The 23,534-nt window shown below is 50.0% G+C and overlaps 4 non-coding genes and 3 pseudogenes across 4 annotated transcripts; all 7 read left to right on the top strand.

Moving 5' to 3' along the window:
* Positions 1-5,141: 5,141 nt before the first annotated feature.
* LOC142292525 (U2 spliceosomal RNA) lies at positions 5,142-5,332 on the top strand. Its single transcript, XR_012750675.1, has one exon. It is a non-coding gene; the product is annotated as a U2 spliceosomal RNA (small nuclear RNA).
* A 1,114-nt stretch (positions 5,333-6,446) lies between these two features.
* Positions 6,447-6,637, top strand: LOC142292513 (U2 spliceosomal RNA). The gene has a single exon (XR_012750667.1). It is a non-coding gene; the product is annotated as a U2 spliceosomal RNA (small nuclear RNA).
* Positions 6,638-8,010: 1,373 nt separating this feature from the next.
* LOC142292556 (U2 spliceosomal RNA) lies at positions 8,011-8,217 on the top strand (annotated as a pseudogene).
* A 1,114-nt stretch (positions 8,218-9,331) lies between these two features.
* On the top strand, positions 9,332-9,522 carry LOC142292501 (U2 spliceosomal RNA). The gene has a single exon (XR_012750656.1). It is a non-coding gene; the product is annotated as a U2 spliceosomal RNA (small nuclear RNA).
* A 6,358-nt stretch (positions 9,523-15,880) lies between these two features.
* On the top strand, positions 15,881-16,077 carry LOC142292446 (U2 spliceosomal RNA). The gene has a single exon (XR_012750608.1). It is a non-coding gene; the product is annotated as a U2 spliceosomal RNA (small nuclear RNA).
* A 1,114-nt stretch (positions 16,078-17,191) lies between these two features.
* LOC142292691 (U2 spliceosomal RNA) lies at positions 17,192-17,295 on the top strand (annotated as a pseudogene).
* Positions 17,296-22,724: 5,429 nt separating this feature from the next.
* On the top strand, positions 22,725-22,929 carry LOC142293119 (U2 spliceosomal RNA; annotated as a pseudogene).
* Positions 22,930-23,534: the final 605 nt, after the last annotated feature.

The raw sequence follows: 23,534 nt of genomic DNA, 5'->3' as shown, positions 1-23,534 counted from the left end.
AAGGCTGACAGGGGTGTGGAACACAGGCGCATAGTGACCAGGTCTCACACATGTACCCATGAGAGGACCCCTGGGGATCCCAGGAGGGGGCAAGCCTTCACCTTCACCGGAATAGTGGAGGGGGTAGAGCCTCCATCTCCTCTCAAGGGGTGTGGTAAGAGAGTCTGGTTGCTAGGTGGCGTAGGCAAGAACAGGAGAGGAGGGGCAGTGAGCCAGTTCAGTGTAGAGTCCAGGGAGCTCGAGTGAGGAGCAGACCCCTGGTGCTGTGCAATCTGACAGCGTCCGCGCAGTGGCTACAGACGGGGGAGAACGGTCAACTAGGAGTGCTGCCTGAAAGCCAGCTTCAGCTAGAGAGTGCACGGAGTGGGAAGTAAGGAGACTGCTAGAGAGCACCAGGCCCAACCGGGTGGCAGATCCCGAAGCGAGGATAGATTCACCTTTCCCTGCTAAACCTGCCGGTGTGGGGCTCTTACAGCCCACACCACAACACTACAAAAGCCGCAGCCACGTAACCACAAGTTAGGGCCCATAGGTCATAGGAGGCAAGAGGCTGGAGTGGCCTGGTCCAGGGAACAAGCACACGGCAAAACAAGAAGGGGAGAGAGGCTTGGAGCATCTTCCCTGGGTGACCCCCATAGGGACTCAAAGTCGGGGTTACCCCAAACCACCAAGGGCTAAGGAAGGCGAGTCAGTAGTCACCCTCATAAAGTCAGCCTGAAGGATACCTGGTTCCACCTGGTTCATCCCAGCTACGCCCGGGTCACTCACCCTGCCATCAAATGTGAGTAAAAACCCTAAAAGACATCCTGCCTGTGTGGTCATTCTGCGACTTGTGGTACTACAGCTTTACACAGGGCCCTGGGGCTTGCCTCACTCTCAGGAGGCTACTACATCCAACTGCACCTACCATCAGCCCCAGGCAACCCCTAACCTGCAGTGGCGGTCCCCACTGACCGCAATACTGAGAGTGGCGTCACGACATTCAACATAGAAGATTCCTACCTGTGACCAGCACCAGCCGAGTGGAGTCCCTGAAGGTATGAACCGACACAACACCTGCGGGGCTTCACATCTGGCGTCACGAACAGGATAAGGACTAGACCTGTTCAGACAGGTGACCATGTGCCTGGGCGGTCCGCTTGAAAAATTGGAAGCGCCGCCATATTGCCACCATGAAAAGCGCGCTGAAAAACAACAGCAGCCCGCGCTGGAAGAAGTTACCGCCCACGAAGAGGTGTGGCTACCCAGAGATCCCCTGCAGAGTTCTGACCTTGCTGCTGAAGAGAGCGGAAGCGTCGAGAAACGGCGGAGAAGAGGAGAAGCCACAAGCCTGCTGCTGCAGAGAAAGAAAATGGAGTCCAGGCGCGGATACCCAGAACCAGGCTCTGCTGCCTGGTGGTGCCGGGAGCTTGCCATCTTCTGTAACCAGCTGGAGGCCAGGATACAGCGACAGCTCTATGAGGGACGCAAGGAGCTCCTAGAAATGGCTGCAGCGGTCCGGACCTATGAGGAGGGAGCCGCGCGACGCCTACCAGACCGGGTGGCGACAACTCAGACCCCAGAGCTACCAACAATGGGTGAGTCGAGTGATGCCCCGGCCAGCGCCAGTGCCCCGACCCCTGCTGCTACGCCCGCGGTCCCAGAAGAGGCACCCGGCGCGGCGCCGCTGGACCAGGCCGCAGCCACGCTAGATGCGGCCCGCCAAATCCAGGCCGCTGCGGCGATGCCCCGCCTGTCCCGCAGGGCTCCGACTACCACGGCAGTGCTCATCCGTGCTGCAGGTGTGACGCTGACCCAGGCTGCCACCCTGCTGAACCCGGTCCGCCAAGACCCCAACGCAGCAGCGACGCTCGTCCGCGCCGCAAGTGATATGCTGAACCAGGCCGCAGCCCCGCCGGGTGCGGCCCGCCAAGCTCCGATCACTGCAGCGACGCCCGGCTCAGCCTGCATAGAGCCCACCGCAACAGCAACGCTGAACCAGGCCGCCGCCATACAGGGCGCGGCCCGCCAAGACCAGGCCGCCGCCATACAGGGCGCGGCCCGCCAAGACCAGGCCGCCGCCATGCCAGGCGCGGCCCGCCAAGACCAGGCCGCCGCCATACAGGGCGCGGCCCGCCAAGACAAGACAGATGAATCATTTACCCCGGCCTGCAAGGCCAGAGCTGACACCGCTCCCCAGTCCACAGAGGCCCCTGACAGGAAGCCCATGGTAGGAGAGGAGTGTGACTACTGGCGGCTGAAGGCTGACATGGAGGCCAAGTTTCCCCAGTGGTTGGTGGATCTGTACCTGCGCCCTCCACGCACCTCCAAAGAGATTCAAGCAACCCCTGCAGCCGCGCCAAAGAGTCCCCCACCTGGGCCTGCCGAAGAACATCCCTCCCCGGCGCTGCCACCGCCGGAGTGCCAAGAAGAACTAAGGGGGAGAGGAGGCCAGGAAGCAGAAGGGCTGACTCCGACGCCAACCGCAGCAGACCCCTACTCAGAGCCGGAGATGCTGCCCTATTCCCGCTGGGAGGAGGAAGACTTGACACCGTCAGCAGATGAAGATCAACCCAAAGACCTCACCTGGGAGCCCACAGGCATGAATCCAGCCCGCAAGACACGGCGCAGCAGAGCCAAGTATCCTCCAGCACCACAATCCCCAGAGCAGAGAGAAGTCACGGTCAGAGACCTGGAGGAGAAAAGGTGCCTAAGAAGGTCCAAAGCCCAGGCCAGAGGACCCCTGTGTTATGGCGTAGTGGAAGATTTCAATCTGAGAAGTGGTTATGGATTCATTGTAGCCCCTGGCATCAAGGAGGGGATATTTGTTAACAGGAGAGATGTAAGCGCTCATCTGCCTAGAGGACACCCTGGCAGAAATCTAAAGATGGGAGACTCAGTCCAGTTCACCATGCATCAAGGCGAAAGAGGATTGTATGCCCTGGACGTAGCGCTATGTCCCAGCAAACCTTACAGCCATCCCATGCTACAAGAAAGACAAGAAAGACAAGAAAGAGAAGACAGAGATGAAGAACCAGAGGTAGAAACAGATGAAGATCTAGAAAGAAAGGACAAAGAGCCTACAGATGAAACTACCTCAGAGGATGACAAGGAGCAAGAAAGCAGCAGGTGCCATAGCCCTACAGGCCAAAGCCCTGGTACAGAGGAGTAAAGTAAAGAAAGAAGTTACCAGTTGAAGTTTTGACCAGTTTGACAAGTTGAAAAGTTGCAACGTTATTGTTTAAGCATGTGCCCACAAAAACTATTGTGAGAAAACCATAAACCTTAAGGCTATGAACTGGCTATAGCCACAAACTCTCGCAGTGTAAATAGTTACACCAGTGGCACCACCACCAGAGCCAGCCTGTTTAGGGGCTTGGCTCGTCTGCAACCAGAGGGGGCCCGTCCGTATATAGGGCCTTGGCTCACCTGCGACCAGAGAGCATGCCTGTTTATGGGGCCTGGCTCTCCATCACAAAGAGGGTACCTGGTCAGCACCAACTGTGGAGGCCGCCTCTACATCCTGCCAGAAGAGGCTGAAGGCGCGGATCCACCAGGCCAGGTATACCCTGAAACCACCAGCCCATGTAAGCCGCCTCTACATCCTGCCGGAAGTGGCTGAAGGCGCGGCCAACGTAAAAGGGTTTTGGGTGGGTTAACGGACTTGTGGGTGGAGGGTGGTGATGTCTGATACCTGGTGATCTTAAAATGTTTTACCATGTTTTAATGTTTTATGCATTTTAAAATGTTGTCTTGCAGCCCGAGGACGTGCTGGTGATAACTAAGGGGGAATGTGGCGCCCCTGACCTGGTCAGGCACCACTGAGTACTGCACCCATGCTGGGGACAGTACAATACAGGTAATCCAGAAGGCTGACAGGGGTGTGGAACACAGGCGCATAGTGACCAGGTCTCACACATGTACCCATGAGAGGACCCCTGGGGATCCCAGGAGGGGGCAAGCCTTCACCTTCACCGGAATAGTGGAGGGGGTAGAGCCTCCATCTCCTCTCAAGGGGTGTGGTAAGAGAGTCTGGTTGCTAGGTGGCGTAGGCAAGAACAGGAGAGGAGGGGCAGTGAGCCAGTTCAGTGTAGAGTCCAGGGAGCTCGAGTGAGGAGCAGACCCCTGGTGCTGTGCAATCTGACAGCGTCCGCGCAGTGGCTACAGACGGGGGAGAACGGTCAACTAGGAGTGCTGCCTGAAAGCCAGCTTCAGCTAGAGAGTGCACGGAGTGGGAAGTAAGGAGACTGCTAGAGAGCACCAGGCCCAACCGGGCGGCAGATCCCGAAGCGAGGATAGATTCACCTTTCCCTGCTAAACCTGCCGGTGTGGGGCTCTTACAGCCCACACCACAACACTACAAAAGCCGCAGCCACGTAACCACAAGTTAGGGCCCATAGGTCATAGGAGGCAAGAGGCTGGAGTGGCCTGGTCCAGGGAACAAGCACACGGCAAAACAAGAAGGGGAGAGAGGCTTGGAGCATCTTCCCTGGGTGACCCCCATAGGGACTCAAAGTCGGGGTTACCCCAAACCACCAAGGGCTAAGGAAGGCGAGTCAGTAGTCACCCTCATAAAGTCAGCCTGAAGGATACCTGGTTCCACCTGGTTCATCCCAGCTACGCCCGGGTCACTCACCCTGCCATCAAATGTGAGTAAAAACCCTAAAAGACATCCTGCCTGTGTGGTCATTCTGCGACTTGTGGTACTACAGCTTTACACAGGGCCCTGGGGCTTGCCTCACTCTCAGGAGGCTACTACATCCAACTGCACCTACCATCAGCCCCAGGCAACCCCTAACCTGCAGTGGCGGTCCCCACTGACCGCAATACTGAGAGTGGCGTCACGACATTCAACATAGAAGATTCCTACCTGTGACCAGCACCAGCCGAGTGGAGTCCCTGAAGGTATGAACCGACACAACACCTGCGGGGCTTCACACTTGTGCCCAAAAGGAGGAGTTATTCAGATTCATTGCAGTGGGCGGCGGCTGCAAAGCGCACCATTCTTCGTGTTTTTGCTGTGCAAAGCAGCCTTTTCAAGGGTTGGCTTGGGTGACAAAATGTCTTCTGTAGGCGTGGGTTTGTCTCCCTCTCACTCTCTCTCCCTAAGATGTGTCCGGCTGAGGCCAGGGTGCCACTCGAGGCCCAAACCAATTCTGGTTATCGCTTCTCGGCCTTTTGGCTAAGATCAAGTGTAGTATCTGTTCTTATCAGTTTAATATCTGATACGTCCCCTATCTGGGGACCATATATTAAATGGATTTTTAGAACAGGGAGATGGAAAAAGAGCTTGCTCTGTCCACTCCACGCATTGACCTGGTATTGCAGTACCTCCAGGAACGGTGCACCCCTTCTTAACCCAGTTTCCAAAAGCAGAACTCAATTCACCTGATTCATATTAGCACGATTAACGAATTGAAAGAAAGCAAGCAACTTCATATGCACCTCAATTTGGCCCATTCACTTTTCACTTTTTACTTGCTTTATTCATCCAAATAGCAAACTCATCACCACTCAACTTCACCAACTCTGCTATGTCCCGTGCAGTATCTTGTTCTCAGTCTAATCTAGATCATGTGCAATTGAATGGAATAGATCCCTTTTGGACAAAGTGGAGTCAGCTGCTGCAGTGACCACAGGTGTGTTGCAACCTGCTGCATAGCCTGATACCGCAATATAAGGAACGTCAAATACTAAGAATGGGCGACCTATGAAAGAATTAGTACTTTCATTAAGTATACTAAACCGGCTAATTGGGAATAGACAAACTGTAAAAAGCCCTCTGAGAAAGCCCCCCCTCTAACCTTTGTTAGTACGCTTTTCTGTGGTCTGCCTGTTGATGTATTTTCCGTTTGAACAGTGCACAACATGAAGAGACGGAACACTGGCGGCTTGTCACAATGCCCCCCGATGACATCACAATAGCGCTGCTGCCTAGAAAGACAGCTGCACAGCAGAAATTGCTCTTTGGGTAGGAGGGTGGGCTAGTGGAAGGAGGGGTCAAGCCGTTTTTTTCCCGGGTGGTAGGGGGATCACAGGACAAGGGATGCGGGGGGTGAGAAGGGTTCAGAGGGCAGGGTTTGGGGGCTGGGAAGTGAAGGGAAAAGATTAGGGTTTGGGGATGATGAAAGGGCTTTCTACAGGTAAGGATGGCAAAGGGTGGCAGTGACGGAAAGTCAGGCGACCTGTCCTGTCCGTCTTTTTGTATCATGAATTGGAAAGACTGCAAGGGGCAGGGGAGGTGCTTGTGCCCAAAAGGAGGAGTTATTCAGATTCATTGCAGTGGGCGGCGGCTGCAAAGCGCACCATTCTTCGTGTTTTTGCTGTGCAAAGCAGCCTTTTCAAGGGTTGGCTTGGGTGACAAAATGTCTTCTGTAGGCGTGGGTTTGTCTCCCTCTCACTCTCTCTCCCTAAGATGTGTCCGGCTGAGGCCAGGGTGCCACTCGAGGCCCAAACCAATTCTGGTTATCGCTTCTCGGCCTTTTGGCTAAGATCAAGTGTAGTATCTGTTCTTATCAGTTTAATATCTGATACGTCCCCTATCTGGGGACCATATATTAAATGGATTTTTAGAACAGGGAGATGGAAAAAGAGCTTGCTCTGTCCACTCCACGCATTGACCTGGTATTGCAGTACCTCCAGGAACGGTGCACCCCTTCTTAACCCAGTTTCCAAAAGCAGAACTCAATTCACCTGATTCATATTAGCACGATTAACGAATTGAAAGAAAGCAAGCAACTTCATATGCACCTCAATTTGGCCCATTCACTTTTCACTTTTTACTTGCTTTATTCATCCAAATAGCAAACTCATCACCACTCAACTTCACCAACTCTGCTATGTCCCGTGCAGTATCTTGTTCTCAGTCTAATCTAGATCATGTGCAATTGAATGGAATAGATCCCTTTTGGACAAAGTGGAGTCAGCTGCTGCAGTGACCACAGGTGTGTTGCAACCTGCTGCATAGCCTGATACCGCAATATAAGGAACGTCAAATACTAAGAATGGGCGACCTATGAAAGAATTAGTACTTTCATTAAGTATACTAAACCGGCTAATTGGGAATAGACAAACTGTAAAAAGCCCTCTGAGAAAGCCCCCCCTCTAACCTTTGTTAGTACGCTTTTCTGTGGTCTGCCTGTTGATGTATTTTCCGTTTGAACAGTGCACAACATGAAGAGACGGAACACTGGCGGCTTGTCACAATGCCCCCCGATGACATCACAATAGCGCTGCTGCCTAGAAAGACAGCTGCACAGCAGAAATTGCTCTTTGGGTAGGAGGGTGGGCTAGTGGAAGGAGGGGTCAAGCCGTTTTTTTCCCGGGTGGTAGGGGGATCACAGGACAAGGGATGCGGGGGGTGAGAAGGGTTCAGAGGGCAGGGTTTGGGGGCTGGGAAGTGAAGGGAAAAGATTAGGGTTTGGGGATGATGAAAGGGCTTTCTACAGGTAAGGATGGCAAAGGGTGGCAGTGACGGAAAGTCAGGCGACCTGTCCTGTCCGTCTTTTTGTATCATGAATTGGAAAGACTGCAAGGGGCAGGGGAGGTGCTTGTGCCCAAAAGGAGGAGTTATTCAGATTCATTGCAGTGGGCGGCGGCTGCAAAGCGCACCATTCTTCGTGTTTTTGCTGTGCAAAGCAGCCTTTTCAAGGGTTGGCTTGGGTGACAAAATGTCTTCTGTAGGCGTGGGTTTGTCTCCCTCTCACTCTCTCTCCCTAAGATGTGTCCGGCTGAGGCCAGGGTGCCACTCGAGTCCCAAACCAATTCTGGTTATCGCTTCTCGGCCTTTTGGCTAAGATCAAGTGTAGTCCCTTCATTGGGTTTTCCTTGGTCTTGGCTGGGAGGGGCCCAGGCTTGCACAACCGCCGGCCTCGGGGATTGTTGCGCCTTCTGGTGCTTACGTCCCCTTGTGCTGGTTGGTTCCCGGGCTCGGGGGGCGATCACTCGCGGCACTGTCGCTTTTGTGCGGTGACCGGCGTGCCTTCGGGCAATTATGTAAATATTGGGTGACTTGTCATCCAAACTCGATGGACCGATTTTGGTATGATCGGATTGTCCCTGATGGGATAGCCAACTTAAAAAAAATCTGTTCTTATCAGTTTAATATCTGATACGTCCCCTATCTGGGGACCATATATTAAATGGATTTTTAGAACAGGGAGATGGAAAAAGAGCTTGCTCTGTCCACTCCACGCATTGACCTGGTATTGCAGTACCTCCAGGAACGGTGCACCCCTTCTTAACCCAGTTTCCAAAAGCAGAACTCAATTCACCTGATTCATATTAGCACGATTAACGAATTGAAAGAAAGCAAGCAACTTCATATGCACCTCAATTTGGCCCATTCACTTTTCACTTTTTACTTGCTTTATTCATCCAAATAGCAAACTCATCACCACTCAACTTCACCAACTCTGCTATGTCCCGTGCAGTATCTTGTTCTCAGTCTAATCTAGTTCATGTGCAATTGAATGGAATAGATCCCTTTTGGACAAAGTGGAGTCAGCTGCTGCAGTGACCACAGGTGTGTTGCAACCTGCTGCATAGCCTGATACCGCAATATAAGGAACGTCAAATACTAAGAATGGGTGACCTATGAAAGAATTAGTACTTTCATTAAGTATACTAAACCGGCTAATTGGGAATAGACAAACTGTAAAAAGCCCTCTGAGAAAGCCCCCCCTCTAACCTTTGTTAGTACGCTTTTCTGTGGTCTGCCTGTTGATGTATTTTCCGTTTGAACAGTGCACAACATGAAGAGACGGAACACTGGCGGCTTGTCACAATGCCCCCCGATGACATCACAATAGCGCTGCTGCCTAGAAAGACAGCTGCACAGCAGAAATTGCTCTTTGGGTAGGAGGGTGGGCTAGTGGAAGGAGGGGTCAAGCCGTTTTTTTCCCGGGTGGTAGGGGGATCACAGGACAAGGGATGCGGGGGGTGAGAAGGGTTCAGAGGGCAGGGTTTGGGGGCTGGGAAGTGAAGGGAAAAGATTAGGGTTTGGGGATGATGAAAGGGCTTTCTACAGGTAAGGATGGCAAAGGGTGGCAGTGACGGAAAGTCAGGCGACCTGTCCTGTCCGTCTTTTTGTATCATGAATTGGAAAGACTGCAAGGGGCAGGGGAGGTGCTTGTGCCCAAAAGGAGGAGTTATTCAGATTCATTGCAGTGGGCGGCGGCTGCAAAGCGCACCATTCTTCGTGTTTTTGCTGTGCAAAGCAGCCTTTTCAAGGGTTGGCTTGGGTGACAAAATGTCTTCTGTAGGCGTGGGTTTGTCTCCCTCTCACTCTCTCTCCCTAAGATGTGTCCGGCTGAGGCCAGGGTGCCACTCGAGGCCCAAACCAATTCTGGTTATCGCTTCTCGGCCTTTTGGCTAAGATCAAGTGTAGTATCTGTTCTTATCAGTTTAATATCTGATACGTCCCCTATCTGGGGACCATATATTAAATGGATTTTTAGAACAGGGAGATGGAAAAAGAGCTTGCTCTGTCCACTCCACGCATTGACCTGGTATTGCAGTACCTCCAGGAACGGTGCACCCCTTCTTAACCCAGTTTCCAAAAGCAGAACTCAATTCACCTGATTCATATTAGCACGATTAACGAATTGAAAGAAAGCAAGCAACTTCATATGCACCTCAATTTGGCCCATTCACTTTTCACTTTTTACTTGCTTTATTCATCCAAATAGCAAACTCATCACCACTCAACTTCACCAACTCTGCTATGTCCCGTGCAGTATCTTGTTCTCAGTCTAATCTAGATCATGTGCAATTGAATGGAATAGATCCCTTTTGGACAAAGTGGAGTCAGCTGCTGCAGTGACCACAGGTGTGTTGCAACCTGCTGCATAGCCTGATACCGCAATATAAGGAACGTCAAATACTAAGAATGGGCGACCTATGAAAGAATTAGTACTTTCATTAAGTATACTAAACCGGCTAATTGGGAATAGACAAACTGTAAAAAGCCCTCTGAGAAAGCCCCCCCTCTAACCTTTGTTAGTACGCTTTTCTGTGGTCTGCCTGTTGATGTATTTTCCGTTTGAACAGTGCACAACATGAAGAGACGGAACACTGGCGGCTTGTCATAATGCCCCCCGATGACATCACAATAGCGCTGCTGCCTAGAAAGACAGCTGCACAGCAGAAATTGCTCTTTGGGTAGGAGGGTGGGCTAGTGGAAGGAGGGGTCAAGCCGTTTTTTTCCCGGGTGGTAGGGGGATCACAGGACAAGGGATGCGGGGGGTGAGAAGGGTTCAGAGGGCAGGGTTTGGGGGCTGGGAAGTGAAGGGAAAAGATTAGGGTTTGGGGATGATGAAAGGGCTTTCTACAGGTAAGGATGGCAAAGGGTGGCAGTGACGGAAAGTCAGGCGACCTGTCCTGTCCGTCTTTTTGTATCATGAATTGGAAAGACTGCAAGGGGCAGGGGAGGTGCTTGTGCCCAAAAGGAGGAGTTATTCAGATTCATTGCAGTGGGCGGCGGCTGCAAAGCGCACCATTCTTCGTGTTTTTGCTGTGCAAAGCAGCCTTTTCAAGGGTTGGCTTGGGTGACAAAATGTCTTCTGTAGGCGTGGGTTTGTCTCCATCTCACTCTCTCTCCCTAAGATGTGTCCGGCTGAGGCCAGGGTGCCACTCGAGGCCCAAACCAATTCTGGTTATCGCTTCTCGGCCTTTTGGCTAAGATCAAGTGCTTTTCAGGCAGGAGATCCTAGTTGACGGGCACTCGGGTACCCCTCTCCTTGGCCTGGCAGGATCGTCCACTTCGGTGGGCTTCACCTGCCTGCTGCTTTTGGGGAGAGGGATTAGTCCCAGGGTAACGGGTTGCGATCCCCACCAGCGCTCAGGTGTTCTCTGTACAGAACTCTGGGTGCGCAGGTTGCAAGTGGCGGCAATTTGCATTTGTTGCGTTTTTCCATGGAGGTTGACCCCAACCTCGTGCCTCCCTTTGCGAGGCTGAAAAATACCGTCCGGGTCCACTTTACGGATGGTGGTTCCGATTCTAGGAATTTGGGGTATGTAGTCCAGGACGTGCTCGAGAAACTTCTCCATGTGAGGAAGGAAGAAATTTTGTCCATCCAGGACTACCCCAGACGTGGAGACTATGATGTTACGTTCACAGGAGAAGGGATTTTCAGAGATGTATTGAACAGGGTAAGACAGGTTGAAGATGATCCAGTGTTAAATGGGATCCAGGTTATCGAGCACGTCCTGGATGAGGTAAAAATGGTTGTTGTAAAAATATTCTCACCTTTTGTTACTGCTCCTGAAATCATGTCCTTTTTAGCTATTTATTTCAAGAGTGTTAAGTGTATTGGTAAGATTTTAAATGAATTTAATATATGGACATCTAAATGGAAATTTTTAGTCAAATGTGTAAGGAATCCTTACGTACCGGGTGGGGTGCAGCTCCCACCCGCCCGGTTCAAGATAGGACAAACAAATGGGGATTTTTATTTTTCTGGTATGCCCGCTTATTGTAGGATCTGTGGAAAATATGGCCATGCTAAAGAGCATTGTAAGTCAACATGTAGGAATTGTGCTGCTCAGGATCATGAAACAAAAGATTGTAAAAAGGAAAAGAAATGCAGTTTTTGTCAGACCCCTGGTCATTTTTATTTTTCATGTCCTCACAGGTTCCGGGAGGAGGAGCAGAGGGGAAAGCCCAACACATCCGGACAGGAGCCATCAGATCGGACCACCCATCAGGAGGAGGAACAACAACCCGGAGCCTCAGGAGGTGGCGAGAGTGTGCCACCTGACGGTGGCTCCTCCGAGGCTGTGACGGGTAAAAAATCTGACCACAAGAGCTGGCTACATGACCACAGGGAAGGCAAAAGGAGGGCTGAGAAAGATCAAAAAGGTACCGTCGGTAAGACCAAGAGGGAGCGACAAAAGGTCGACACCGAGTCCCACACGCAGTCTGGGTCTCCTAATACCGAGGGTGGTGACTGGTCAGTGGTTTCCCGAAAAAAGAAGAAAGATAGTTCTGTGGGGGCAGTTTGTGGGGAACAGATGGACACGTCTCCGGAAGGGGTTGTGGACGCTGGGCCCCCTCCTGGGGTCCTGGACCCTGTCCCTTCGGGTGGGGTTCGGGACCTTGCTGCCTCCGGGGACTCAGAGGCTCTGCCATGTGCACAACCCCCCACTGTAAGACGACCTTCCTTAGGTCAGGGGGGTGTGGCGGAGCCTCAAGGGGACCCACCTGATACAGACCTAAACGATCAGCCAATGGAGACCCAGCGCGTGGTGCCTGTCAGCCCTCCGAGCTACGCCGATGTAGTGTCGGGTTCTTTTCCAAGTGGTAGTCTTTCCTCCTCCACGGAGTCGCTCATTACGGTCGGATCGATTGAGAGCGAGAGCGCAAATTCGGTGGTCTGATCGGGCTCCTCGGATAGGTAAACTTCTTGCTCTTACTAACCCACTAACCTTTTTTTATGATGGCAGAGCTGAAAGGTATTTCTCTTAATGTAAGAGGCATAAAAACTAAAATAAGAAGAACCGCCCTTTTAAATTTTTTAACATGCCTTACTGCATCAGTGTTCTTTTTACAGGAGTGTAACATCCCAAATAAGATGTCTTATCAAAAATATAAGGAAGAGTGGAAACATGGGCCATCCGTCTGGTCAGGGTCTAATGCCATAGGATCAGCAGGGGTCGCTATACTTTTTAAAGGGGATGTTTTAATTGATTTTATCCAGGAAATTTTACCAGGTCGCATTTTATTGGTTAAAGCTTTTATACATGGTAAAAGATGGCAGTTTTTAAATTTTTATGGGTCACCTGATAAAAATGAGAGAACTGAAATGTTAGAGCTTTTACCTTTATTTATTAATAATTCTGAACCTTTTATTTTGGCAGGCGATTTTAATTGTGTTTTAAAAGGTGAAAACCGGCGTTCCAGTTCTGTAAGTAGAAATTATGACAAAACCTCGGGAATACTAAGTAACATCATAAAAGACGCCAGATTAATTGATGTATATAAAGAGTGTAATAGAGGTAGCCCGGAGGACGCCGGTTTCACCTGGAGCAATGCTATTTGTAGCTCAAGGATAGATTTTATCTTTGGTTCAGACAAAATAATACCTACGAAATGTGAAGTTTTAACCAATATTTTTTCAGATCACAAACTTTTATCTTTTAGTGTCAAAACAAATGAAAACAAGAAGTGTGGTAAGAAAACTTGGAAAATGAATGTGTCCCTTTTAAATGACCCACAGATTTTATCAGATTTTATTACATTTTATCAAAAATGTAGGAGGGATAAAAGCCCTAATCTTTCTATAAGTGCATGGTGGGAGAGGATGAAGGTAAAAATAAGAGATTTTTTTATTAAAAAAAGTATACATAAAGCCAAAGAAAGATATGAGGTGTATAAAGCCCTAAATACCCGGTTACAGACATTGATTAAATTTAAAGATAATGGTTTGGAGGTGGATAATGATATTTTAAAATTAAAAGAGGAAATAGCAAAATGGATAGAGCAAAAAGGTAAAGAAATTATTTTCCGCTCCAGAGTCAAAAATATAGAAAAAGATGAAAAATGCTCCCGTTATTTCTTCATGAAAAATAAAAAGGAAAAGGTAATATTTGATAATATTGATGGGGAAAAGAATATAACAACTATGTTGGGAAAAGTGGAGGAATATTTTACTAATCTTTTTAATGAGAAAACAGTTGATCAAAATTTACTGAATGATTCATTAGAAGAACTAAACTGTGTTTTAGACCCGACCTCCCAAGAGTTTTTATCCCAAGTTTTAACCCATCAAGAGATTTTAGAAACTATTAAGAGTTTTAAAAGCGGTAAAGTTCCTGGTCCTGATGGCATCCCCATAGAGTTTTATGTGAGTTTTTATGACATTTTAAAAGATGATTTGTTTTCTCTTTTTACTGAGGTTTTTAACAATAAGATTTTACTTAATTCATGGAAGAAAGGAGAAGTCTCATTGTTATTCAAAAAAGGTGACAAATCAAAGCTGGAGAATTGGAGGCCCATTACCCTTCTAAACTGTGATTATAAAATAATGGCCAAAATCTGTGCAAATCGACTTAAAACGGTAATTAGCAAAATTGTGCATTCAAACCAAGTATGCGGAGTGCCAGGAAGGAGTATATGGGATAACCTGAATCTAGTAAAAGATTGTATGGAGGATGTCAAGAGCAGAAAAGGGAAAATGGCGATTTTATCAATTGATTTTGAAAAAGCATTTGATCGTGTCTCACATTTTTACCTTTTTAAAGTTTTAGAAAAGATGGGCATACCAGACGGGTTTTTATTATCTCTTAAGGCGTTTTATACTGATTGCACAAGTAAGATTTTAGTAAATGGTTTTAAGTCACAGGATGTGCTTTTAAAATCAGGGGTGAAGCAGGGGTGCCCCTTGTCCCCACTACTTTTTATCTGTGCACTTGAACCCTTACTGTGTGCTATACGGCGAGATGAGAGGATCCGTGGTGTACCTCTACCTGGGGGCAAAGGAGTGGAGGCCAAGGTAGTAGGTTACATGGATGACGTGGCATTCCTCTGTCGTGACGCCCCTTCGCTGACAAGAGCTATTGATCGTATTCAACCCTTTTGTTTGTCCTCAGGTTTTAAGATAAATTTTAATAAATGTAATATTTTAAATGTGGGGGGAATGCTTTTAACTGATGTTTCCATTGCTGTAACTGAGTCCCTTACTATTTTAGGTGTAACATTCAGTGAGCAAAATGATGGTGGTAGTAGTTGGGACTCAGTTGCTCAGAAAGTTAATATGAAAATATGCATGTGGAACATGAGAAAACTGACAATGGAGGGTAAAGTATTGATTTTAAAAATGGTGATTTTACCCCTTTTATTGTATCTCAGTCTTGTTTTCCCCCCACCTGTGAATGTTTTAAAGAAAATTACTAAAAATTGTTTTACCTTTTTCTGGGGCTCTAAAATGGAGAAGCTGAAAAGAGAGATTGTCATAAAACAAAAGACAAATGGTGGTAAAGATTTTCCTGATTTTAATAGGTTTCTTTTAATCCATTTTTTCTGTTACTGTTTTAATGCCATTTTTAAAGATCACTATTGGTCCTATTTTATGCGTTTTAACACAGGTTTTTTTATGAGAAAGTTTGGATGGTTTGAAATTGTTTTATCTCTCCCCCATGCTTTTAACCTGCCAGCGCATTATGAGATTTTAAGGAAAATAGTGTCTGATTTTAGCCTAAGTAAGAAAAAAGTAGAGGAATTAACTAATAGTAAGAAACTAATAAAGGAACTACGTAATGATGAGGCAATATGCAGTATTAACAGATTTGATGATGATAAAAGTAAATGTATTTGGAAATTAATTAGTGTCTTTTATCTTTTTAATGAACAGAGATCTGGCTTGGAGCTGTGCGCACCAGTGTCTTCCTTGCCGGGCATTCCAGTATAGAAGAGGATTTGTGAGGTCTGCCATCTGCCCAAGATCCGGATGCCAAGAACAAGAGACTGTAAAGCATATATTATGGACTTGTTGGTTTGCAAAACGGTTCTGGAGAAGACTTTGCCCCCTGTTGGAAAAGATGGCAGGCCTCAAGGACTTGGACTATCATGCCATATTGTACGGACTTGTGGAATGCCCAACACCGGACCAAAAAATAATGGCTTGGAAGACACTGAACTGTGCCAAGTCAGCTCTCTGGAAAGCACGGAACATTGCTATTTTTAAACAAGATATTTTATCAGTGAATGATGTTTTAAAATTATGTATTAGCGAAATGTATATTTATTTTTTAATTGACAAGAAAAAGGACGTAACTGTGTCCAAAAAATGGCTTGCCAGCCAATGGAATTCTTTCATTTAAATGTTTGTACATGTTTTATTGCTTTTACATATATGTTATTATAAATTTCATTCGCTGTAAATCTTGTTAAATTTTAAAATAAACTGGTTTTACCCCTAAGAGGGGGTAGCCAAATTAAAAAAAAAATCTGTTCTTATCAGTTTAATATCTGATACGTCCCCTATCTGGGGACCATATATTAAATGGATTTTTAGAACAGGGAGATGGAAAAAGAGCTTGCTCTGTCCACTCCACGCATTGACCTGGTATTGCAGTACCTCCAGGAACGGTGCACCCCTTCTTAACCCAGTTTCCAAAAGCAGAACTCAATTCACCTGATTCATATTAGCACGATTAACGAATTGAAAGAAAGCAAGCAACTTCATATGCACCTCAATTTGGCCCATTCACTTTTCACTTTTTACTTGCTTTATTCATCCAAATAGCAAACTCATCACCACTCAACTTCACCAACTCTGCTATGTCCCGTGCAGTATCTTGTTCTCAGTCTAATCTAGATCATGTGCAATTGAATGGAATAGATCCCTTTTGGACAAAGTGGAGTCAGCTGCTGCAGTGACCACAGGTGTGTTGCAACCTGCTGCATAGCCTGATACCGCAATATAAGGAACGTCAAATACTAAGAATGGGCGACCTATGAAAGAATTAGTACTTTCATTAAGTATACTAAACCGGCTAATTGGGAATAGACAAACTGTAAAAAGCCCTCTGAGAAAGCCCCCCCTCTAACCTTTGTTAGTACGCTTTTCTGTGGTCTGCCTGTTGATGTATTTTCCGTTTGAACAGTGCACAACATGAAGAGACGGAACACTGGCGGCTTGTCACAATGCCCCCCGATGACATCACAATAGCGCTGCTGCCTAGAAAGACAGCTGCACAGCAGAAATTGCTCTTTGGGTAGGAGGGTGGGCTAGTGGAAGGAGGGGTCAAGCCGTTTTTTTCCCGGGTGGTAGGGGGATCACAGGACAAGGGATGCGGGGGGTGAGAAGGGTTCAGAGGGCAGGGTTTGGGGGCTGGGAAGTGAAGGGAAAAGATTAGGGTTTGGGGATGATGAAAGGGCTTTCTACAGGTAAGGATGGCAAAGGGTGGCAGTGACGGAAAGTCAGGCGACCTGTCCTGTCCGTCTTTTTGTATCATGAATTGGAAAGACTGCAAGGGGCAGGGGAGGTGCTTGTGCCCAAAAGGAGGAGTTATTCAGATTCATTGCAGTGGGCGGCGGCTGCAAAGCGCACCATTCTTCGTGTTTTTGCTGTGCAAAGCAGCCTTTTCAAGGGTTGGCTTGGGTGACAAAATGTCTTCTGTAGGCGTGGGTTTGTCTCCCTCTCACTCTCTCTCCCTAAGATGTGTCCGGCTGAGGCCAGGGTGCCACTCGAGGCCCAAACCAATTCTGGTTATCGCTTCTCGGCCTTTTGGCTAAGATCAAGTGTAGTATCTGTTCTTATCAGAACAAACTGAGCTAGCTACACTTGACGAGATACGATCAGGGAGACAAGCTCCGAAGCCCAGCCGAGACCGAAAGAGGGAGATCGGACGGAAGAAGAGCTTGGCAGAAAGAAGCAAGAAGACGAAGGCTCGGAGAAGACTTGGGGAGACCAGAGGAACTTCGAGGAGGAACACAGCGGGAGAAGACACCCGGAGAAGAATCCAAGATCCAGCTCCGGGAACTCAAGCAGGAACCAGCCATGGCAAGCAAGCCAGAGAAGGCAGCCAGGAAGGCTCAGGACCCAGGGACCTCCAGGAAGGCTCATCCAGAGGCTTCTTCGGCCCAAGAGGCCCCTACCTCCGACGCCAGCCAGCCGGAGGGAGCCCGGACGCCGCCTGAAAAGGCTCCAACCCTGGAGCCTTGGATGCGGCAGACGGTCGCCCTGAAGCTAAAGGCGGTGGATGGTAGGTTGCCGGACATGTCCAGCGACATGTTCTGCAAGAAGATGATTCTGGATCAGGGCTTCTCCAGGGCGGAAACCCTGAGTGTCCAGACCTTCATGACTGGCATTTTTCTGGTAACCTTTGCCACGGTGAATGCCTGCAGGAGATACTGGGAGGCGATGAACGCAGCGATGCCGGACTCCCCTTTTCATTCTTTTTTAGGATCCTGTCCTATACAGAGGGATGAGAAGAGGATCACGGTCTCCATGCGGAACCCGCACACCCCAGGAAGAGACATCTCCACGTTCCTGGGACGTCTCTGCACAGTGGTGAGGGAGCCATCCCACATCCTTAACGGCAACGGATTCTGGACGGGTAAGTGGTCAGTAACCGTTCGACTCTACAGGGAACCAGCATCCGAGGATGGTCTCCAGCACCTGCCCCCGACATTCTCTCTGGGAAACTCCTATGGTCTCATCTACTACCCGGACATGCCACACAACTGCAGGAAATGTGGTGGGAAAGGGCATTCGATGAAGACCTGCAAGGAGGACGCCTGCAGGGTTTGCCGGGTGACAGGACACAGCTCCAAGGACTGCCCAAAGAAGAAGACTTGCAACCTATGTGGACAGGCGGACCACCTTTACAAGGACTGCCCACAGCGGGAGAAATCCTGGGCAAGGGTTGCCGCGGCGACCCAGTATCGGGTAGTCACAGCTTCGTCGACCAAGGCAGCTACGACCAAGGCCACAGAGGCCAAGGACAAGGCGGCCAAGAACCCGGCGACCGTGGCTCCAGCCGATGCCCCAGCAGCCACGGAGTCCAGGGAAAAGAAGGGTAAGAAAACTGCTGCCCCCTCCCTGGTCCCCCCCCCTGTCACCCCTGTCCAAACCCCTCCCCCCCCGGCCAACCCTACTGAGGATTCCACTACCTCCACCTCATTTCCCTACTCCTCAGCTGGTCTCCTCACCCCCCCCCCAAAGCCCACTCTCCCTCCCCAGACCATGAGAGCAGAGGGCCTCAGCACTCTTGCACTTTTCACCGAGGAGGATTTTCCAGCTCTTGTCTCCTCAGGTACAGGCCAAAGGAAAAGGAAGGTGGAAGATAGTCCTGTCGCAGAACCTTCCAAGCTGTTCATTGTGGACCTTAACCCACCCCAGGAAGAGGAGGATGGCCTCCTCCCAGAACCGGACGTGTTGGAGCAGATGGTGGAGTCCCTTGTGGCCGAAGAAGAAATGGAGGAGTCGGAAGCCACTGAGGCACCATCCCTGCTTGATCAGCTAGCAGAAGAGGGTCTGCTGGAGATACCCTTACCAGCAGGTGCCAAAGAGGAAGAACCGCCCGACCGGAGTGGTAACTAAGGCACACCGCCTGCTCTAACTTTCTCTTTCCTCCAATGACTGCTAACATTAACATCTTTTCCATTAATGTTAGGAGCATCAGAGACAAGTTCCGACGTCAGACAATTTTTGCGTTCCTTAACACTCAGTCTAGTGATGTATTTTTCCTGCAGGAATGCTCCCTTCCCTCCTCTAGGTCCTTCAACCATCTGGCCAGGGAGTGGACCCATGGCCCATCCTACTGGTCTGGCGGGGGCGACTGTAGGTCCGCGGGGGTCGCCGTGCTGATCAGGGGAAGCGCCTTCACATTGGACTCTGTTCAGGAAATCGTCTGCGGCAGGTTACTGCTCGTGGATGGCACCTGGGCGGGAGAACCTGTCAGGTTCATCAATGTGTATGCTTCTCCTGTGAAGAGCGATCGACTGGAGCTCCTCCAAGCCCTGCGCCCTCAGCTCGCTACCGCCAGGACGGTAGTGATGGCCGGGGATTTCAACTGCCCGATTGAGGAGGATGGACGCAGTTCTGGAACGGCTGCCAAGTTGGACGTCACATCCAAACTGCTCATTGAGATGGTGACCGAAGCCTCTCTTGTGGACGTTGTTGGCTCCATCGGACACGGATCCGTGAACTATTCATGGTGCCGATCCGATGGCTCGCTGCGTTCCAGGATTGACTTTGTGTTTACCTCTCGGGCGGTTGGGCGGAGTGGGCACTCGATGGTCCCCTGCTTCTTCTCTGACCACAGAGCCATTCACTTTCAAGGTGTGCTGGGCCAGGGCTTCCCCATTGGCCCGGGCTCCTGGAAGCTGAACTGCTCTCTGCTGGAAAAGGGTGAGATTCTGGAGGAGCTTAGAGCTGCCTACTCCACGTGGCGGGCCTACAAGGCGGGCTTCCAGTCTGTTTCTGACTGGTGGGAATACGTTAAACTCGAGTTCCGTTTCTTCTTTCAGGCAAAGAGTCAACAACAGGCGTGCCTGAAGAGGAGGGACTTCAGGAGACTCCAGCGTGAGCTGCGTTCCCTGCAGGACCTTCTTCGATGCGGCTGGGACGTGAGAGAGGAGCTGGAGGAGACTAAGAGGAGCCTGAAAAGGCACTTCGAGGAGGAGTCCGAGCGAATTGTCTTCCGTTCCAAAGTGGAGAACCTGGAGAAGGGTGAGAAATGTAACTCGTTCTTTTTCAGGAAACTCCACGCCGGTCACACGCCCATGAATGAACTACGAGACGAGAGTGGAAACATGCGACGCGGGAAAGAGAACGTGATGAAGGTCGTCAGCGACTTCTACAGCGAACTCTACGCCCGCAAGACTACTGACCCCGAGGCCGCCGATAAGTTCCTGTCAGGTATCACTAACCATCTTGACCCTGCAGACGCGGCGGCCATGGATGTTCCTCTGACGGTGGACGAGCTGCTCTCGGCCGCCAAATCCTTTAGTTCTGGCAGGACACCGGGCAGTGACGGCCTCCCAGCAGAGCTCTATGTAGCGCTGGGAGACCTAATCTGTCCGGACCTGTTAGGGCTGTATGAGGAGATGGTGGTGGAGGGCAGAATGCCTCCATCTCTGAGGGAAGGAATGGTCACGATCCTGTACAAGCGTAAAGGAGAGAGGTGCGACCTGAAGAATTGGCGTCCCATCACCCTTCTGAACGTCGACTACAAGATCCTGGCCAAGACGATGGCAACGAGATTGAAGACTGTTATCGGACGGATCATCCACCCGGATCAGACCTGCGGCATCCCCGGACGTCGCATCGCAGACAGCCTGGCTCTCATGCGGGACACGGTCGAGTACATCAAAGCCCGCCGGGTGCACGCAGCCCTGATCTCGTTGGATCAGGAAAAGGCCTTCGACCGTGTTTCCCATGAGTTCCTGGGCAAAGCTCTGCACAGGTTAGGTTTGGGTAACATGTTTTGCTTGTATGTCCAACTAATGTATTTTGATATTCACAGCTCGGTGTTGGTGAACGGCTGGAAGACTGACCCCTTCCCGGTCCTCTCAGGGGTCAGACAAGGCTGTCCTCTGTCACCTCTTCTTTTTGTTTGTGTTATAGAACTCTTTGCAGAGGCTATCCGGCGGAATGGAGAGATCAGAGGGATCACCGCACCAGGACCAGAACGCTTCGAGGTCAAGTGCTCGCTCTACATGGACGACGTGACCGTCTTCTGCGCGGACCGGCGCTCAGTCGACACCCTCGTCCAGACCTGTGAGACCTTCGGACGGGCTTCGGGAGCCAAAGTCAACTGCGGGAAGTCGGAAGCCATGCTCTTCGGGGACTGGCAGCCGGCCTCTTCCGCCCCCTTCCCTTTCAGCATCCAGCCGGATTTCATCAAGGTTCTTGGAGTCTGGTTCGGGAAGGAAGGAGCAGCCCTCAAGTCCTGGGAGGAACGCTTGACCAAGATCACCCAACGGATCGGTCTGTGGAGCCTCAGACGCCTCACCTGTGAGGGCAAAGCACTGGTCCTGCGTAACGAGGTACTGCCCGTGCTGCAGTACACGGCCCAGGCCTGGCCCCCCCTTGCCACCGTGTGCAGGGCCATTACCAGGACGGTGTTTCGTTTTGTCTGGGGATCCAAGATGGACAGAGTAAAGCGGAGCATCATGTACAAGGATCCTCGCAAGGGTGGGAAGGGCGTACCCGATATCCCCACCCTCCTGCGATCCTCCTTCGTATGTGACTGCGTTCGCCGAACTCTGCGAGTCAAGAGAGGTTCCGCGGGTGGGTCCATGTCTCGCTTCTTCCTGCTCCCCCTTTGGAGACGGTTAGGCTGGGACAAGTGGGACAGCTCCTTCCCCTACAACTGGACGGCGCCATGGTTCTACGGAGACGTGGTTCGGTTTGTGAGGGAACACCAACTGGAGGGACTCAAGCCTGATTTGTGGAAGCCAAAGACTATCCACAAACTCATCAGAGCCAAGGACGAAATGGAGAACATTCCAGGACTTCATCACGACACACTGGAGACTGTTTGGACAAACGTGTCATCGGCTGGATTGACCAACGGGCACAAGGACTTGTCATGGATGGCGATACAGGGCGGACTGCCCGTCCGGTCATTCATGCACGCCCGGAACCTGTGCAAAACCCGGTACTGCCCAAGGTGCCCCTTCGTGGAGGAAACATCGCTGCACGCCTTTTGGGACTGCCGTTTCGCACAGCGCCTGTTGGTTGCCCTGGAGGATGACCTGAGGAACTCCGTCCCCAGAGGGAGCCTATCGTACCATTCCGTACTTTATGGACTCTTCCCTGGGACTCACACCGTTGGAGCCATCCAGGAGGCTTGGCGCCTTATGAACTGCTTTAAGGACGCTATTTGGGTCGCCAGGAACCGGCTCATCTTGAAGAGGGAGAGGATGTCTATCCAGGATTGCCGCAGGCTGATCCACAGCCTGCTCAGAGACTATTCCATCATGGACAGTCCGGACGACAGCGCCGAGGAGGAGGTTTAGACCTCTTCCATGCCCCCTCCCTCCTTTTCCCGTTATGTGCGTCTTTCAATAAAGCTTCGGGCCTGTGATTTCCCCACCCTATCCCCCTTTTCCCCTACCCCCATCCCCCAATCGCCGGTTCGTCGTTATTTATTGTCTAACTTTTTCTTTCAGCTTGAGTGTTATGGATAAGCATAGGAGTGTGATGTATAGTTTAGTGCGTCGTACTCTATGGCTATGTAAGAAGGATTGTATAGTTCTGTGTGTACGGGGCTGCGGCACTGTACACGGTTTGTTACCTTTTTGTGAGTAGTGCATGATAATAAAGATGCTGTTAAATCAAAAAATCTGTTCTTATCAGTTTAATATCTGATACGTCCCCTATCTGGGGACCATATATTAAATGGATTTTTAGAACAGGGAGATGGAAAAAGAGCTTGCTCTGTCCACTCCACGCATTGACCTGGTATTGCAGTACCTCCAGGAACGGTGCACCCCTTCTTAACCCAGTTTCCAAAAGCAGAACTCAATTCACCTGATTCATATTAGCACGATTAACGAATTGAAAGAAAGCAAGCAACTTCATATGCACCTCAATTTGGCCCATTCACTTTTCACTTTTTACTTGCTTTATTCATCCAAATAGCAAACTCATCACCACTCAACTTCACCAACTCTGCTATGTCCCGTGCAGTATCTTGTTCTCAGTCTAATCTAGATCATGTGCAATTGAATGGAATAGATCCCTTTTGGACAAAGTGGAGTCAGCTGCTGCAGTGACCACAGGTGTGTTGCAACCTGCTGCATAGCCTGATACCGCAATATAAGGAACGTCAAATACTAAGAATGGGCGACCTATGAAAGAATTAGTACTTTCATTAAGTATACTAAACCGGCTAATTGGGAATAGACAAACTGTAAAAAGCCCTCTGAGAAAGCCCCCCCTCTAACCTTTGTTAGTACGCTTTTCTGTGGTCTGCCTGTTGATGTATTTTCCGTTTGAACAGTGCACAACATGAAGAGACGGAACACTGGCGGCTTGTCACAATGCCCCCCGATGACATCACAATAGCGCTGCTGCCTAGAAAGACAGCTGCACAGCAGA

Source organism: Anomaloglossus baeobatrachus, chromosome 2, assembly GCF_048569485.1.
Source record: "Anomaloglossus baeobatrachus isolate aAnoBae1 chromosome 2, aAnoBae1.hap1, whole genome shotgun sequence".
NCBI classification, from domain to species: Eukaryota; Metazoa; Chordata; class Amphibia; order Anura; family Aromobatidae; genus Anomaloglossus; species Anomaloglossus baeobatrachus.
Note: the sequence above shows the minus strand (reverse complement) of the source record. Positions and strands in the feature narration are given on the sequence as shown.